Source organism: Lissotriton vulgaris, chromosome 1_1 (assembly GCF_964263255.1).
Source record: "Lissotriton vulgaris chromosome 1_1, aLisVul1.2, whole genome shotgun sequence".
Lineage (NCBI taxonomy): Eukaryota > Metazoa > Chordata > Amphibia > Caudata > Salamandridae > Lissotriton > Lissotriton vulgaris.
In genome coordinates, this window is record NC_141685.1 from 1,462,306,609 (window position 1) to 1,462,323,195 (window position 16,587).

The window sequence follows — 16,587 nt, forward strand, 5'->3', positions numbered from 1 at the left end:
CTATTTGCAGTGGCGATAATCTCGGTTTTTCTGCCACCATGTGAAATTGCCTCCTCGTCTGGAGACCCTGTGATGGGAGCACATATCACACGGTGGCACCGTGTGAGCTGGCAGGTATGTTAACCCAGTCCAAATTGGACAATCCCATCTCGCTGTACCTCAGCCCCTGATCACTAACACCTTCCCTCATAGCCTCCTGGCCCATTCTTACTCACCTATTCGCCTTGTGATTCGGGTCCCTCGTCACGTGCATCGGTTTTCTTTGCTCACCCCCAGTCCCTTCTCCTTGACCCCAGTTATCATGACCTTGTCAGATCTCATTCTCAGCACTCCCAGAGCCCGCTAACCATTTTATTATCTGCCTTCTTAATACCCCAGAGTTCACTGTACCCTTTCTCAAGGGTGCTATGGGCCCTGGTACAGGAAATGCCCCATCGCCTTTATTTTGGCTGAACTGAAAATACAGTCAAAAATTGAGTTCAATGGATCCGTAGAAAGCCCAACAGGGCCCTGTGCTACTACACCAGCTGCACTGTCGATAACTCCGCTTCAGCTGCATTTTACCTGACTTGTCACTGTAAACAAGCAGCACCATCGCGCTTTTGACCGATCTTCTCTTACTGACACAACATGCCACACAGAAACATAACTCGCTCGCCCCTTTCTCTTCCCCAGCACCCTTAAAGTCTCTTGTCAATGCCCCAGCACCACTGCCCCCAGTATGTTCATCTGCCCGGAGTTCAGATAAGGTCTTATATATGTCGCCCATACCAATTGTGCAGACCTCTCAACCTCCAGTGACGGAGCATACAACTGAGGGCTGAGTGTACGCAAGTGTGCAGAGAGGTCCCGGCGGCAGCCCATGACCTGTGCAAACAATGACCCAGCTCCGACCGCGATGGAGAACCGGGTCACCTCCAAACATCGACCCGCTGACACTGGGCAGACGGCAGTCAAGAGGATCCACTGCTGCTGATGGCAACGACCCCCATCTCAGCAGTGAAAAGGCTAACTAAACCCTGCACGTATAACATTACAAACACATGTGGCTAAGTCCAATAGGCACGGAAATGTGGACTCGATCCCGATCCAGAGCCCCAATGACTCAAACCACCTGGGCCCATGTACAACATGTTCAATGACACTATGAATACATAAAATAAATACTGTGGGGAATTAACCAATCGTGACACATCACGCGGCCCGGAGAAATCGGGCACAGCGAGCCGCTCGGGTCTCAGCATCAAAGTCCCGTCCCGGGGGGAGGTGCCGAAAGTGGAGGGTGTATATTTACAACAAGGGGTGGTGAGGGACAGAGTCTCTGAATAAAGCAGAAAGCTCTCACCCAGTCAAGAGATCAGGGCTAGATCCAACACCGTTTTTTAGCTCACTGCACCATCCCAGTTTCAGAACCTGGCTGTATGCAAATTAGTCTGTTCCTGTCCCAGTGCATGATGGGAACAGGGCAAACCAAACTACAAAAGCCAATTCTTACACTGGGAAGGAAACAAGCTCCCGGGGACCGGTTTCTGGCATTACAGCCGTCTTCGGCCCGGTTTGCTTGAATCCTGATGGTGCAATGAGCAAGGGTCTCACATCTGAGAATACCCTTCCACGCTTAGGGTGGACAAAAATATTTACAACAAGGGGTGGTGAGGGACAGAGTCTCTGAATAAAGCAGAAAGCTCTCACCCAGTCAAGAGATCAGGGCTAGATCCAACACCGTTTTTTAGCTCACTGCACCATCCCAGTTTCAGAACCTGGCTGTATGGAAATTAGTCTGTTCCTGTCCCAGTGCATGATGGGAACAGGGCAAACCAAACTAAAAAAGCCAATTCTTACACTGGGAAGGAAACAAGCTCCCGGGGACCGGTTTCTGGCATTACAGCCGTCTTCGGCCCGGTTTGCTTGAATCCTGATGGTGCAATGAGCAAGGGTCTCACATCTGAGAATACCCTTCCACGCTTAGGGTGGACAAAAATATTTACAACAAGGGGTGGTGAGGGACAGAGTCTCTGAATAAAGCAGAAAGCTCTCACCCAGTCAAGAGATCAGGGCTAGATCCAACACCGTTTTTTAGCTCACTGCACCATCCCAGTTTCAGAACCTGGCTGTATGCAAATTAGTCTGTTCCTGTCCCAGTGCATGATGGGAACAGGGCAAACCAAACTACAAAAGCCAATTCTTACACTGGGAAGGAAACAAGCTCCTGGGGACCGGTTTCTGGCATTACAGCCGTCTTCGGCCCGGTTTGCTTGAATCCTGATGGTGCAATGAGCAAGGGTCTCACATCTGAGAATACCCTTCCACGCTTAGGGTGGACAAAAATATTTACAACAAGGGGTGGTGAGGGACAGAGTCTCTGAATAAAGCAGAAAGCTCTCACCCAGTCAAGAGATCAGGGCTAGATCCAACACCGTTTTTTAGCTCACTGCACCATCCCAGTGTCAGAACCTGGCTGTATGCAAATTAGTCTGTTCCTGTCCCAGTGCATGATGGGAACAGGGCAAACCAAACTACAAAAGCCAATTCTTACACTGGGAAGCAAACAAGCTCCCGGGGACCGGTTTCTGGCATTACAGCCGTCTTCGGCCCGGTTTGCTTGAATCCTGATGGTGCAATGAGCAAGGGTCTCACATCTGAGAATACCCTTCCACGCTTAGGGTGGACAAAAATATTTACAACAAGTGTAGGGTGGAGGGTGGAGAGCTGCATCTGAAAACCCCACTTAGGAGGTATTTGTCCCTGAATTCCTCCAAGCACGTCGACAGACAAATACAACACCCCCGAACTTTCCTCCTCCACCACTAAACGGGCCGAAGCTGGGGCAGCCCGCTACCCGCCTGACCTCGAGGGAGTGTCCCAGAATAGACCGGGCTCTGCTCCCAGCAAAAGCAGACGCCTCAGCCCCCCCTCCCTCCCCCACCATGAGTATCCCCAACACCGTCCACCAAGGCTGCACACACAGCAAAGACGCACGCAGATGGGCTCGGTAAACAAACCATCACTCACCGTGTGACCCATTGAAGAAAACCCGACGCTAGACCAGACGAGCCCAAAACAGCGTCGGGCAGCACGAGTGGCTTACGTGTCTGTGTATATGCATACATATACATTGTGAGTGTGTCTGGCTGAGGGCCCATTGATTATTCCTGCTAAAGTGGAGGTCAGTTGCGTGCCGATGTCTGCCAGGGAAAATCTGTCGGCCCCTGGGGGCACACGCAAGCAGTGTGATGCACAGGATTACAAATACCTCTGGGCCACGGAGAGAACAAACCCTGATGCCCCCTGCTCCCCGCACACAAAGCCGCCATGACAATGGGCCGGCCGAGCTGCTGTGCCCTCCGCAGCCGCTAACAGATTGCCATTATTGTCCTCATTGCTCGCCCCCACCCCCTCTCTCTGCCACTGCCAGACCGGAGCACTGGGTGTCCCCGTGCTCCGCCCGTGCTCCTGAAGATCTGAGAGCCGCTCCGCCTGTTAACTCGCCGAACTCTGCAATTCAGACATCAATTCAATAAAAGAAGGTAGATAACGGCACAAACAGGGGAGCAGAGGCTTACCTCAAGTCCTGGTAGACGCTGCTCGACCAGCAAAATGGCGGCCACAAGCTTCAGACCATTTTCGGATTCGGGGCGTGTATTTGTTGTTTTGAGTGACGGATGACGTCACTGGCGAAAGAACAGCAAAATGTACGCCCCCGAATCCGAAAAAGACGGAGCTTCTTTGGAGGGACGGCTCTCTCCTCCAATGGCTGGCCTCCGTTTAGGAAGCCAGCCAATGGAGGAGAGACGGGCCAGGGAGGCGGTTTCTAAAGCCCTACTAAGATACATTAAATCTCCTCCCCAGACTGCGCAAGCGCAGCCATTAGGTCCTAGACCTAAAAAGCTCCAGCCCAGTGTCAGGATATGTTGTGTATTATTTCTGGGGGGGTGGGGAGGGGGGTTATCTTGCCTACATTCTATACTGCTGCACTGCTGACAAAGCTCGGGTAGGAGTGATAATACAAATAAATTAAGAAGGCTCCATATATACTTCAACAATACATGCAAGGATTAAAAATGGAAGTACACGACAAATCAGTAAAGCAAATAAAAATTCAGGAAACGGCGTCCTTATGATAAGGAGCTGTATTTTTTCGTACCTTTACATTGCCTTCAGTCGATACAGTAACCTTTAAAGCAAACATGAGAGCACACTAGTAAAAGAACAATAAATTTGGTAAATCAGATTTAGGTTGTGTACACAATGATGTGATGAAGTCTCTGCATCTACACACTCGCAAGTCTCATTCCAGAGTCCATGTGCAACTGGCTTATAAATCAGCCCTGCCAAGTAACACGCATCAGGGGTTAGACCATGGGCACTTGCTAACATTTTCCCAGGTGCCTTAAGGTTTGGCGTGTGATATGGCTGAGGGCCGCATTAATGCCAGCAGGATGGCGGTTGGGTGAGGGGTGTGGATCGATTGGCGGTAAGGTTGGTGTAGGGGGAAGCATAGCATATACAACTAGTGGCTGAATAGAACAATGTGAGACCATAAAACCTGAATTATTCCCAGCTTCCCCACTTTACCACATGGTGTGATCCTAGGCAAATTTTTATTTCTCTTTGCCTACTTTTTCTTCTTAATCACATATAAGAAGAAGACTTCGAAATACTTGGCTTCAGGATGTGCGCTGTACAAAACCTTCCCCTGTGTTCGATGTAATAAGCTATAATGTTGTTCATGTATAGTAGGAACGCAGGCCAACCAAAGAGTGCACATAACAACTGACTTGACTCTTTAGTTCACTATTGGCATTGTTGTCCGGGTACAGGAAAGAAATAATGTTACCAAATTCATATTTGAAACCTATCATTTTTAAATTAATACTTCTAATTGTACTGATATCAGTTGTACTAACGTGAAAATGCTCTGCAAGTTAGATACACTTTTTGAATTTTGACGAGGCTATCATATTTTTACACTTTTGTTACAAGATGTGTTTAAAAATGATGTTTCTAAAGTAAAGCAGTGCAAGACTCCCTAGTTACATTCTTTCTTTAACGAGCAATAACCTTTAAGTAAAGGCTTGCCCGTATTTAAAATATTTTTAATGTTAGTGCTAAGTCGAGAAAACAGCAGCCCAGTGCTCCTGTTGAATAGGGGGCCGCATGTAAAGATCAGGAGGGTTGCAATCGGCCCTCGGGCCATACTCAGAGTATCAATGGGTTAGACTAATGCATTTCAGTGTGGTAGTCAACATCACCACAATGAAATGCATTGTCACACATTTATAGCGCCTCAGCTGTCTGCCGGAGCTCTGCTATTTAGCACCTCCAGACTTCGCAAAGCTTAGCTGGCAGTGTGCGGTACTTGCAGCAGGCTTGAGGGCTGGTTCAGCTCGCGGCTGGCTACAAAGTTTCACCCAACACCGCAGCCATTTCACTGACATCACAAAAGTGTCGAGAGAGTGTACACTCATGTTTTCATTTACCCAATCACCAGCAGCATAGGCGGACCCAGCTAGGTGCCTGCGCCGCGAGCAGCAGTTTAAGTTGAGGGCCTGCAGCTGCAAGAAGCCTTCACAACGCGACCTGCCATTAAATTAGATTTGGACTGCAAACACTGCTGGAGAGTGTGGTTGTGAGGACTCTGCTGGAGCGCTGCTATTTAGCACCTCCACGGACTGCGCAAAGCTTAGCTGGCAAAGAAAGGTCCATGCGCCGATTGCGATAATTTTAGGTAGTGGTGTTCCCTGAAAGAGAACAATTGCACCTTCACCTACGTGTCAAATGAAGTAGTATTATGGGACACACAATTAATGCAAGATGTTCATAATCTAATCGGAGTGCTAAGGAGACAACTGTCATACACTACCAAGACTGACTGTAGCAAATCCAGAGGATTTACAAATACAAAGTTACAGAGAAGGGGTCAATTAAGCACTATCCTGTATGTTATGTCAAGAACATGACCTATTAGTCATTACAATTTCATACTCGAAATAGTCGTATCATTGAACATTTCAATAACAAAGTTCATCTCGAGACAGGATAATCTTGCGGATGATTGTGTCTGGGGACAAATAGAACAGACATCTTGAATTTCCCTTGATCACGTTATCTATCCGTGATTTTACGACCCTTTAAAGGGCTACTGTGATTGGTGCACCTGGACATTATTTTTGCTCGGGTCTGAAACGCTGTATACTTCTTCGCGTGCATCATCACTGACAACCGATCTATTTCCATTGTGTTTCATTCCACCATCTAGGCTTGAGAAAGTCATGGTACAGACTGTGCACGGACGAAACACGTGTTGGCTGTCTCCTCTGTTATTTGGCTGTTGCTTCTGAGACTTATGAATAAATGGAACAACATACATAAAAGGGCTCTGACTTGATTATCCTGTGCTAGGACTATTTCGAGTATGAAATTGTGATGACTAATAGGTCATGTTCTTGACATAACATACAGGAAGGATACTGCTTAATTGACCCCTTCTCTGTAACTATGCGCTGATTGCGGCAGGCTTGGGGCTGGCTACGCTTGCCTAAATGTTTCACCCATAGAGTGGCGAGCCCCCTAGCAGCATTTAACGCCGGCACCTCGCGGTGGCTCCCTTTACTGCTGACAGCCAGAGGAGAGGAAAGAGATAGACTAGCGCTACGATCAGGTGAGCCACACTCTAGGCTTCAACCTCAATGAAGCGCGCGTAACAAACATCACTGAACTGATGGAGATTTTCTCCCGCCTGGGCTACCTTTCCCCAATGGGACTCCGTTTCTCTTTACGCTTAAAACCGCGCGTTTTCAGACATCCTTTCCCTGAAATTTTGGGTGCGCTTACGCTGACCCAGACACCCCTTCCCTGAAATTTTGGGTGCGCTAACGCTGACTCAGACACCCCTTCCCTATAACTTTGGGTACGCTAACGCTGATTCATGCAAAGCATTTTTTGCTCTTTGAGAGACAGATGGCCCCTGTCTGTAACAACCGCGCTTTCTATATAATAACCGCGCTCTCTATGAAACAAACCCCTGTGACATTTTGGCGCGTTAATACAGATTAACTACCACAACTTAGTGTGTTACCCTACTTCATTTTCAGAGACACACGGCGTTCCACCACGGACCGGCCGGTCCAGTGGACGACAGAACCCCACATGTTAGAACGACTTTGAGAAAAGCTACCAGTAAGTTTCTTCCCCCTTTTTTCATTGTGGATGTAGTTTTACTCTGCTTCATCCCCGGTGGATCAGCCCACTTTACTGATACCGCCTTTTACTTAATTACAGACCTCACACATTACTAAGGAACCTTGGAAGGTCCCCAGGCTGTAGGCCCAAACGGGCCTCATGCGAAGTAGGTAACGTTTTACCATATTTCGAGTGCATTAATTAATATATAGGATTACCAGATACATTCATGGCTTTTACATTACTTATAGGCGCTCCTGTTACAATCCAACGTCCTGATGAAGACCCCATCCTGAGGTTCTGAATCACCCGCACCTTTCAGGGGTCGAAACGTCGACTAGCATTACTCTTCACGTTTCCAAACATAGGACTAAATAATGGATAACTACGGAACCTATGTTTGAGATTGTTTTTGGAACCTTTAGATCTATATATAGGCTGTAAAGGCTTTTTCATTTTTCACTGTGATTTTTACTCAGTCACACCACCTTTACCCGGTCCCCACCTTCACCCCCACTTACCCATCCCTTCTAATTAACCCTTTTTCTCTATGCACCTTGAGCGCATTGACATGTTTTTGAGTTGATTTAATAACATAGAAATGTGTTGATTCTAAGCTTATATTGCCAATGCATTAATTGCAATATCACCTACCCTTTTGGGTTGAAATTCATGCAGTTTATAAACATAAGATGTGCTAAATAAATATGCACCGAATGTATTGAATTTCTTTCGTCTGTTGAGCAACATTGATGCCCATGATAATATGAAAGTATTTCACTGAGAAAATAAGTGCCACTTTGAGATTTTTTCCTATTTGTTTATATTAGACTCTGACCCTTTATATATGTACCTAAATGTTTCACCCAACAGTGCAGAAATTTCACTGAAGTCACGGCAGTGTCACAAGTCTTCGGTCTCATTATTTGTACAACAGTACGCTTAGGTTACAAGGGCACTAGGATCCTACCCTTTCATTTCTAGTGCTTTGCAGCAATTTTAAGATCTTCTTAGAGTTTCTAGCTGCTCAAATGGGTGTAATTTCTGATATTTAGAGGTTTCCCTCCTCGTCATTGCTTGGTTTTTGCTCACGAGAGTCTCACTCCTAGTCGTTAAATATGACTATAAATACACTAAAGTTATGAAAATGTCACAGAAGCAATCTGAAACCATGGCAGGTATGCTTTTAAATCCTACAAGGAAGGTAGGGGCATATTACCAAGCAATAGCGATAATTATCGCTATTGCTTGGTTAGAGACAAAAATTTACCGCAGCGCTGCAGCGATTTTTACCGCAAATAAACCTTGGTATTACCAAGGTTTAACGCAAATGCGGTAAAAATCGCCGCAAAGCATGAATATCGCTGAAAAGTCAGCGATATTCATGCATTAGCGAGCTAATGCTCTTAGCCATGTTATCCACCTCCCATTGGATAACATGGCTAAGAACTGCTCAGGGCAGGTGTTAGCTTTTGGAGATATTCCCGCTTAGCGCGAATATCTCCAAAAGTTGGTAATAGGAGATAGCGATGTTAGCGGCTGTTTTCAGTCGCTAACATCTTGGCACGCCCACTTTGCATCTCATTAGTGATAAATATCACTGATATGCAAAGTGGGGCCCAAGATGGTCGCTATCTCCTACTAGCTGTCGCTAACTGGTGTTAGCGGCAGCTAGGTAATAGGGAGATAATTTTATCTCCGCTTTCTTGGCTCTCCGCTTTCTTGGCTTTTAAAGCCAAAAAAGCGGAGATAAACCCCCTTGACAATATGCCCCCTTATTCCTAGCTTCACGTCCTTAAAATCTGCGATGTAATCTACGATTTCTATTGGCGCCAGGATCTACTCTAAATCCGCATCGCGGATTTCAAACACAAACTCATCTTCCATTGCCAAAATGATCTCGACTTGGTTCACACTGTCCAGTCCCACCCAGGTCTTTCGTGAAGTTGGAGTCCACCACGAGCTTTTCTGGGTCAATCTTATGATACAGCCTCAAGACATACAAACCTCTTCCAGTAATGCTCCCCATGGTCATGGGGACAGGTCTCCATACTGCGGACGTCTGAAGGAACTGGTCAAAGAGATGGGCTGTGAGAGGCATCAGGCTGGTGGAGAAAGCCTGAGACTGCAGGACTCGGTGAGCCCGAAGGGCGCGGGGCCTCTGGGAGGAGTGGCAGTCAGGGGCACACGGAAGGTGCCTGAACTGCGGACACAGTACCGGAGAGCACGGCTGATGCTACGACATACACCTCGTCATACACGCAACAAATCATAAGGGATACCTGCCGTCTCTGATGAGGAGGGGGAAGAGGGCGCTGAACACCAACTCACTCCCTCAATTATCGCACAGCACCAGGAGCCTATTCCAGCACTGCTTCTGCCGCCCTGAGCCACAGCGCGACCATTGCCCTCTCACCCTGACCAGGCTCCTCTCTTACCTCCACTCGGCGCCCTTCACCCGGCTCCGTCAGTCGCTGTGAACTCTGCGTCCAGCGCGCTGACATTGCTGACGCACGTCCGGGGCCCAATCATAGTACACTGCTGCCGTGCTGGAAGGCGAAGCTCAGAAACACAAGTCAGAGTTAATAGTACGCATGCGTACAATCATACGCATGCGCTCACGAGACAATAGGGCACAAACGGCCCCACTGCTGCTGTGAGAGTGCGTGACCCGCGAGGGGGGAGACAAAGCGTCGCCGTAGATGAATGGCCGCCGCCGTCGTCAGCCAAGCCGCGACCGGAGCTGCGAGGGGTCGACGGGGCCCGGGGTGAGTGATGTGACCGGACTTCGCTGCCCTAACAGGGACTATAAGGAGGATGCCATGGAAATTTAAAGGCCGCACGGGGGTGCAGCATCGGCACATTGGGGGGTGTCACCTAACTTATGCAGTGGCCCATCGTTCTCTATTATTGTGACCACCCCCCATAGGGGGGTCACGTTATTCCTCCCCTCACTGTGGAACATCTCAGGGTGGTTATATGATGCTAATCTTCACGGAACATCGGGTTTGACCAGCATAAGTTGGAGACCTCTATCGCCCGGGGTTGCAGTCCACTCTCGCCTACTTCCTCGATATAGCCATAGAACAGCTTATAGGTTTGGCTATGGGAGTTCTTTCTTGGTTTATTTGTACGATCAGGCTATCTATGTGCGCATAGATGCACTTGGTGGTCAAGTTTGCACCTCAGAGAGTACATGTGCTCTTTAACATTAACTTATTTTTAAAATTCAATAAGCACTATTTTGTAGGTCTGTGAATGTTGTTGCCCATTTCAATGCAAGGTATGTTCTCTAACCTGGGAGAATGAAATGCTGTGTTGGCCATGCAAGGTTTTGAACCACCGTGATCTCGGTTGCACATAAGCAGCAGGTGCAGGAGGTCTTTATTTTCAAAAACGTTGTCATGATTTGACAGTATCAAAATATTATGTTTTTATATAGAGACTGGTATTTGTTGTGTAATATGATTCATTTCTCCTTATCGAAGAGACTTACTATACGCGATGGAGCTCAGTTCAAATCAGCTTTTTCAAAACACGTAGACGGTGACAGCTGATTCTCCGCCCCAACAGTACAACAGCTGTGCCCCAAACACAATCAGGGACGCCACCCTCTTCATGCCTTTGTTCTTTGCTGTCCAGAATAGTCCCGAATTAAAGTTAATCCTATCTGCAGTTGTGGAGCCTTCCTTAGTCAGTCACAGATGGCCCTATTTGTTTTGCTGCCTGATTGGCACATGACGTTTTTTTCCGCCATTTTTCGTCATTCCATAAACGTCATTTAATGACAAGCCTTCTCTATATCTGGAATTGGGAAGTTTTTTTACCCCCCCCCCCCCCCCCCCCCCAAAAAAAAAATAAGAACATGATCGTTAGATTAGTGTTTTGTTGTTAAGCTACAAAGCACGTTTTTCGGATGCACTGGAGTCAGTGTAGGATATTGCTTGCAGAGTGGAGTCGGTTGTATGTGAGCATCATGTGAGAATTTGTCTCTGGGTAGGGGAGGGTTGTTGTGGTGTTATATGGGCAGAGCTAGTGGAGTTAATTCCTTGGATGTTGGCGATAGACCACCGTGTTGTTTCATTGTAAGCACACCTGGTGTGAACTGTGCAGGCCAGTTTGTGCACCTGGAGATTGTGTATGTGTGTTTGTGGATGCATGTTTATAGCAGGGGAGCCAGGAGGCTTGCATGACCTTGCATTCCCTGACCGTGACAGTAGCATATTGTAGAATATAGTGGGTTAACTGTAATTTTTCAGTCTGGTTTGATAGCACAGCTATCAAACCAGTCCTTATTTCATCAACAGAAAAAGGGATTAAGGAAGTGTTTCTTAGAGATGGGCTTTGGCTCCGCCCACGTGTTTACCTTGAATACAGTATTTGGGTGGAAGTTTAGTGTTTAGTACTTGTATTTTACTTTTTGTCTTATGGGAAAGTGTATGCTCAGTACAGCAGGACTGAATTGCCTATAGTGACAAACCAGTGATTAAGGCTATAGTCTAGTGACAAATGTAAATGTATTTGAGCTGATATAGCGCACAGCTACCCACAAAGGGTTTCCCGGCGCTTGCTTAGGGAACCCGTCCTGGTATTCCCCTGTGAGATAACCCTGGCAGGGTATCCACAAGGTGAAAGCCAGGCATCCCGCCGCAAGGGGCCGTTGTGGAGATTAAGCAAGCTATTGGCCAGAGTCGCAGAGTGTGAACCTGTGAGTTGAGAAGGCACCGGAGCGAGAATTATCGAGTCCGTGGAATTTTTTGAGCTCAAGACCCGCCAAGGCGGGGAATTGAACCCTGGTCCAGGGCCGATCTCAGCTTCCGGGTCTGCCGCCTCTAACCACTGAGCCACACTTCTCCACACGGAACAAACCAGTGATCAAGGCTATAATCTAGATCTGTTTATTATGAAAAGTATTTAAAGATAAATACATTAAAAAACCTTTAGTGAACATTAGGCATGATGCAATCACCATAATGTCAAGTAATGCTGCATACACTACAATCATGGAATAGTTGACACTTCGAGAAATATTGAATAATGCACATCCCAGCGTAACATTTCAAATGGAACAGAGAGAAAAACGAAAATGGAGTTTGTGTCAATGTGGCTTGCGAGTGGTCAATCGAGCGTCTGAGGCCAGTCATGTCGGGGTCCGCTTCAGTGGCCAGGGTGTCAGTGGGGGGGAACCCTCCGGGGGTATGTCTGAATTGGCTAGTCATCAAAGTTAGGATATGAGAGGGCCTCAAAAATCTGGAGGCCTTTTTAAAGCTGTCATCAGGACCCAGAATTCACCCAGGAACGTCTGGCACCAGCTAACCAGTGCTTGGCCTGCAGCCCCAGTGAATCGCTACTCGCCTCTTGGCGAGCACCAGCAGCATTGCAGCAAGTTTATGATTGGCATCTGAAATGTCTTTGACATGTCCCAAGAGGCAGAACAGGAGATCAGGAGCTTTTAGGAGCTATGCACTCTTGAGTGATATCACTAACTATGGAGCAAACCTCTGGCCAAAAGTCTGATACCTTGGGCACGACCAGGCCAGGTGTGCAAAATCAACGCCAGGAGCTGAGCATCACACACATCTATCATTGTCCATCAGACCCATCTTATGAAGTGTTACAAGCGTGCGGTACAGCCAGTAGATCTATTAAAAATTGATAAGCCGTAGGCGATAATTGGGGTAGAGATGTTTAGTTTGCTTGCAGCAGTATTGCCACTGTGCGGGAGAGAGACCGCCGGCCAGGTTTACGCTCCATGCGCTACGACCGTGCTCACTATCTGTGGGGGAGGCGTCCAATGATTGGGCGTAGAGCCTAGTAACTATTTTGCGTGGGGAAGTGAAGAAGTGTATGTATTCGAGCATAGTGTTGGGCAGGGGAGCAATTGGAAAGGTCGGGCTGACATTTTTAGGTCTCGCCTGTCGATGCGCATGCGCATCGAGCAAGGCGAGAGTATTGGCACTTATCCGCTCTTTATCCACACTGCAAGGAATCGTGGCGATTCCTTGCAGTGCACGAGAAATTTAAGCTCAATGCGCATGCGCATTGAGCTTAAATGCGCGTGCCACATGCCCCCAGCCGCCTGCCTTGCCTACTCTCTCTCACAGCCTCCCCCAGCTCCGCCCCCTCACTACTTGATTGCACGGCCGCTAGGCCGTGCCTCCCCTACTCTCCTCCCCCCTTCTCCTCTCCTCCCCTGCCTGCCTGCCGCTAGCCTTGTTAATAAGAGTCTCCATTCAATTACCACAGCAACATTTCCAATGTTGAATAATGAAAAATAACAACTTTTCGAACAATGTGTTCTGAACTCCCCAGGACGTTAGCAATAAAGATACATCCGGCGATGCGCAATAATCCCTCAGCAGCAAAACACTAAAAGCTGGTCCCAGCGCTTTCTATATCACACATCTACCAACAGATGAGGGCACTTAACACTGCCAGACTGATGTCACCACACATTTTAACCCAACAGAGAAATGAACAATAAACAAAGAATTCAGTTATAAACTGATGCGCAAAAAATAGCGCCATCCTCGCAATAAAGATCGATGTAACAAATCTAAACAGCGGTATATCAAAGTAAAATCCAGATTTTTAGAGTCAGAATTGGACATTTTCTAATGCAGTTCTCTGACTTCGCACTCTCAACTTAAAAACAGTTCAATGGGAAACACGGCTCCACTGCTGCTTCCTCCCTCTCCGCCCACAGATTTTTTTTTTCTTGACAAATGTCAACTTTATCGATGGACAGCTAAGCAAGAATCGTCTACCTCCAAGATGGCCGCCACGGATGCCACGGGCAGAGGGTGCGCGCGCTCGTACGCTAGCCCGTCATCTATTTACGTGGCCTTCGGTGAGGGCGCGCTCTGCGCACGCGCCTATTCCAACCGTGGGAGCGGGAAATGGCGGATTTAGGGTGAGTGAGGAAGTTGGTGCCCGCGGAGTGCTGGGGCTTGCTGTCTAAGTGATGGGTTACGCACGGATCCGTCCACCTTTTGAAGTCTGTCTGCACTGCTCTTGTTGTGACCAGCGGATACATCGATTTCATGGCAGCTTTGCATTCTGGGACGTGTAGTTTTGTCAATTCAAGTTGAATAACTCTTTCTAGTTACAAATCTACTGGACGCTGTTTTCAGCCTTGGTCTTACCACCAGGAGGATATATAACCCGCTGTCCCCTCACCCTCACTCTCACTCATCCTCACTCACCCTCAACACCACACACTCACTCACCCTCACCACCCTCAACACCTCACCCACACTCACTCACACCACAACACCTCACCCTCAACTCCTCACTCACCCTCACTCTCACCATCCTCACCAACCACCCTCAACTTCACTCACCCTCAACGCCTCACCCAACACCACACCTTCACTCACCATCAACATCCACCCTCACTCACCCACAAAACATCACCTCAACCCTCACCCTCATCACCACCCACAACCATTCACCCTCAACCATCACCCTCACCCTCAATCCTCACCCACACCCTCAACACTCACCCTAACACCACACCACCTTAACCCTCCCCCCACCCCCTCACCACCCTCACTCACCCTCAACACCTCACCATCACTAACACTCACACCCACCCTCACAACTCTCAATCCCTCAACACCCTTCCCCTCACTCACCCTCATACCTCACCCTCACTAACACTGAAACCCTCATCACCCTCACTCTTACTCTCACTCACCACTCTACACCTCAGCCTCACCCACACCCTCACCCCCTCAACCCCTCACCCCCTCACCCCACACTCCCCTCACCCACAACCCCTCACCCTCAACACCCCACCCCCCACACCCACAACTCCACACCCACAACACCTCACCCTCACTCACTCTCAACACCCACCCTCACCACCCCACACCCACCCTCACCACCACAACAATCACCCTCAACCCCCACCCTCAACCCCTCACCCCACCCCCCACCCCACCCCACACCCCAACCCCCACCCCAACACCACACCCCAACACCACCACCCCCAACACCCACCCTCAACACCCACCCACACCACCACACCCCACACCCACCCCCAACACCACACCCTCCAACACCCACCCACAACACCCACCCCCACACACCCACCCTCAACCCCACACCCCAACACCCACCCTCAACACCCCACCCTCAACACCCACCCCACACCCACCCCACCACCTCACCCCACACCCACCCTCAACACCACACCCCAACACCCACCCCAACACCTCACCCCAACACCTCACCCCAACACCTCACCCTCAACACCTCACCCTCAACACCCACCCCAACACCTCACCCTCAACACCCACCCTCAACCCTCACCCCAACACCTCACCCCACACCTCACCCTCAACACCCACCCTCACACACCTCACCCTCAACACCTCACCCTCAACACCTCACCCTCACACCTCACCCCACACCCCCACCCTCAACACACCCACCCCAACACCTCACCCTCAACACCTCACCCTCAACACCTCACCCTCAACACCTCACCCCACACCTCCACCCACAACACCCACCCTCACACCTCACCCCACACCCACCCCAACACCCACCCCTCAACACCTCACCCTCACACCCACCCCCACACACCCACCCTCAACACCTCACCCCAACACCCTCACCCTCAACACCTCACCCTCAACACCTCACCCCAACACCTCACCCCCTCAACACCTCACCCTCAACACCTCACCCTCAACACCTCACCCTCACACCTCACCCTCAACACCCACCCTCAACACCTCACCCTCAACACCCACCCTCAACACCTCACCCTCACCACCCTCACCCTCAACACCTCACCCTCAACACCTCACCCCTCAACACCTCACCCTCAACACCTCACCCTCACACCTCACCCTCAACACCTCACCCTCAACACCACCCTCAACCACCTCACCCTCAACACCTCACCCTCAACACCTCACCCTCAACACCTCACCCTCAACACCTCACCCTCAACACCTCACCCTCAACACCTCACCCTCAACACCTCACCCTCAACACCTCACCCTCAACACCTCACCCTCACACCCACCCTCAACACCTCACCCTCAACACCTCACCCTCAACACCTCACCCTCAACACCCTCACCCTCAACACCTCACCCTCAACACCTCACCCTCAACACCTCACCCTCAACACCTCACCCTCAACACCTCACCCTCAACACCTCACCCTCAACACCTCACCCTCAACACCTCACCCTCAACACCTCACCCTCAACACCTCACCCTCAACACCTCACCCTCAACACCTCACCCTCACACCTCACCCTCAACACCTCACCCTCAACACCTCACCCTCAACACCTCACCCTCAACACTCACCCTCACACCTCACCCTCAACACCTCACCCTCAACACCTCACCCTCAACACCTCACCCTCAACACCTCACCCT

The 16,587-nt window shown here is 49.3% G+C and overlaps 1 protein-coding gene and 1 pseudogene across 1 annotated transcript in view; one reads left to right on the forward strand and one right to left on the reverse strand.

The window, feature by feature from the left end:
- Positions 1–4,099: 4,099 nt before the first annotated feature.
- LOC147750677 (acyl carrier protein, mitochondrial pseudogene) lies at positions 4,100–9,587 on the reverse strand (annotated as a pseudogene).
- Positions 9,588–9,788: 201 nt separating this feature from the next.
- The window catches only part of ZBED4 (zinc finger BED-type containing 4), a 105,087-nt gene continuing 98,288 nt past the window's right edge, over positions 9,789–16,587 (forward strand). The window contains exon 1 of the mRNA XM_086967307.1: positions 9,789–9,950. The gene's annotated coding sequence lies outside the window, so the exon portion shown is untranslated. The remainder of the gene's footprint in view (positions 9,951–16,587) is intronic.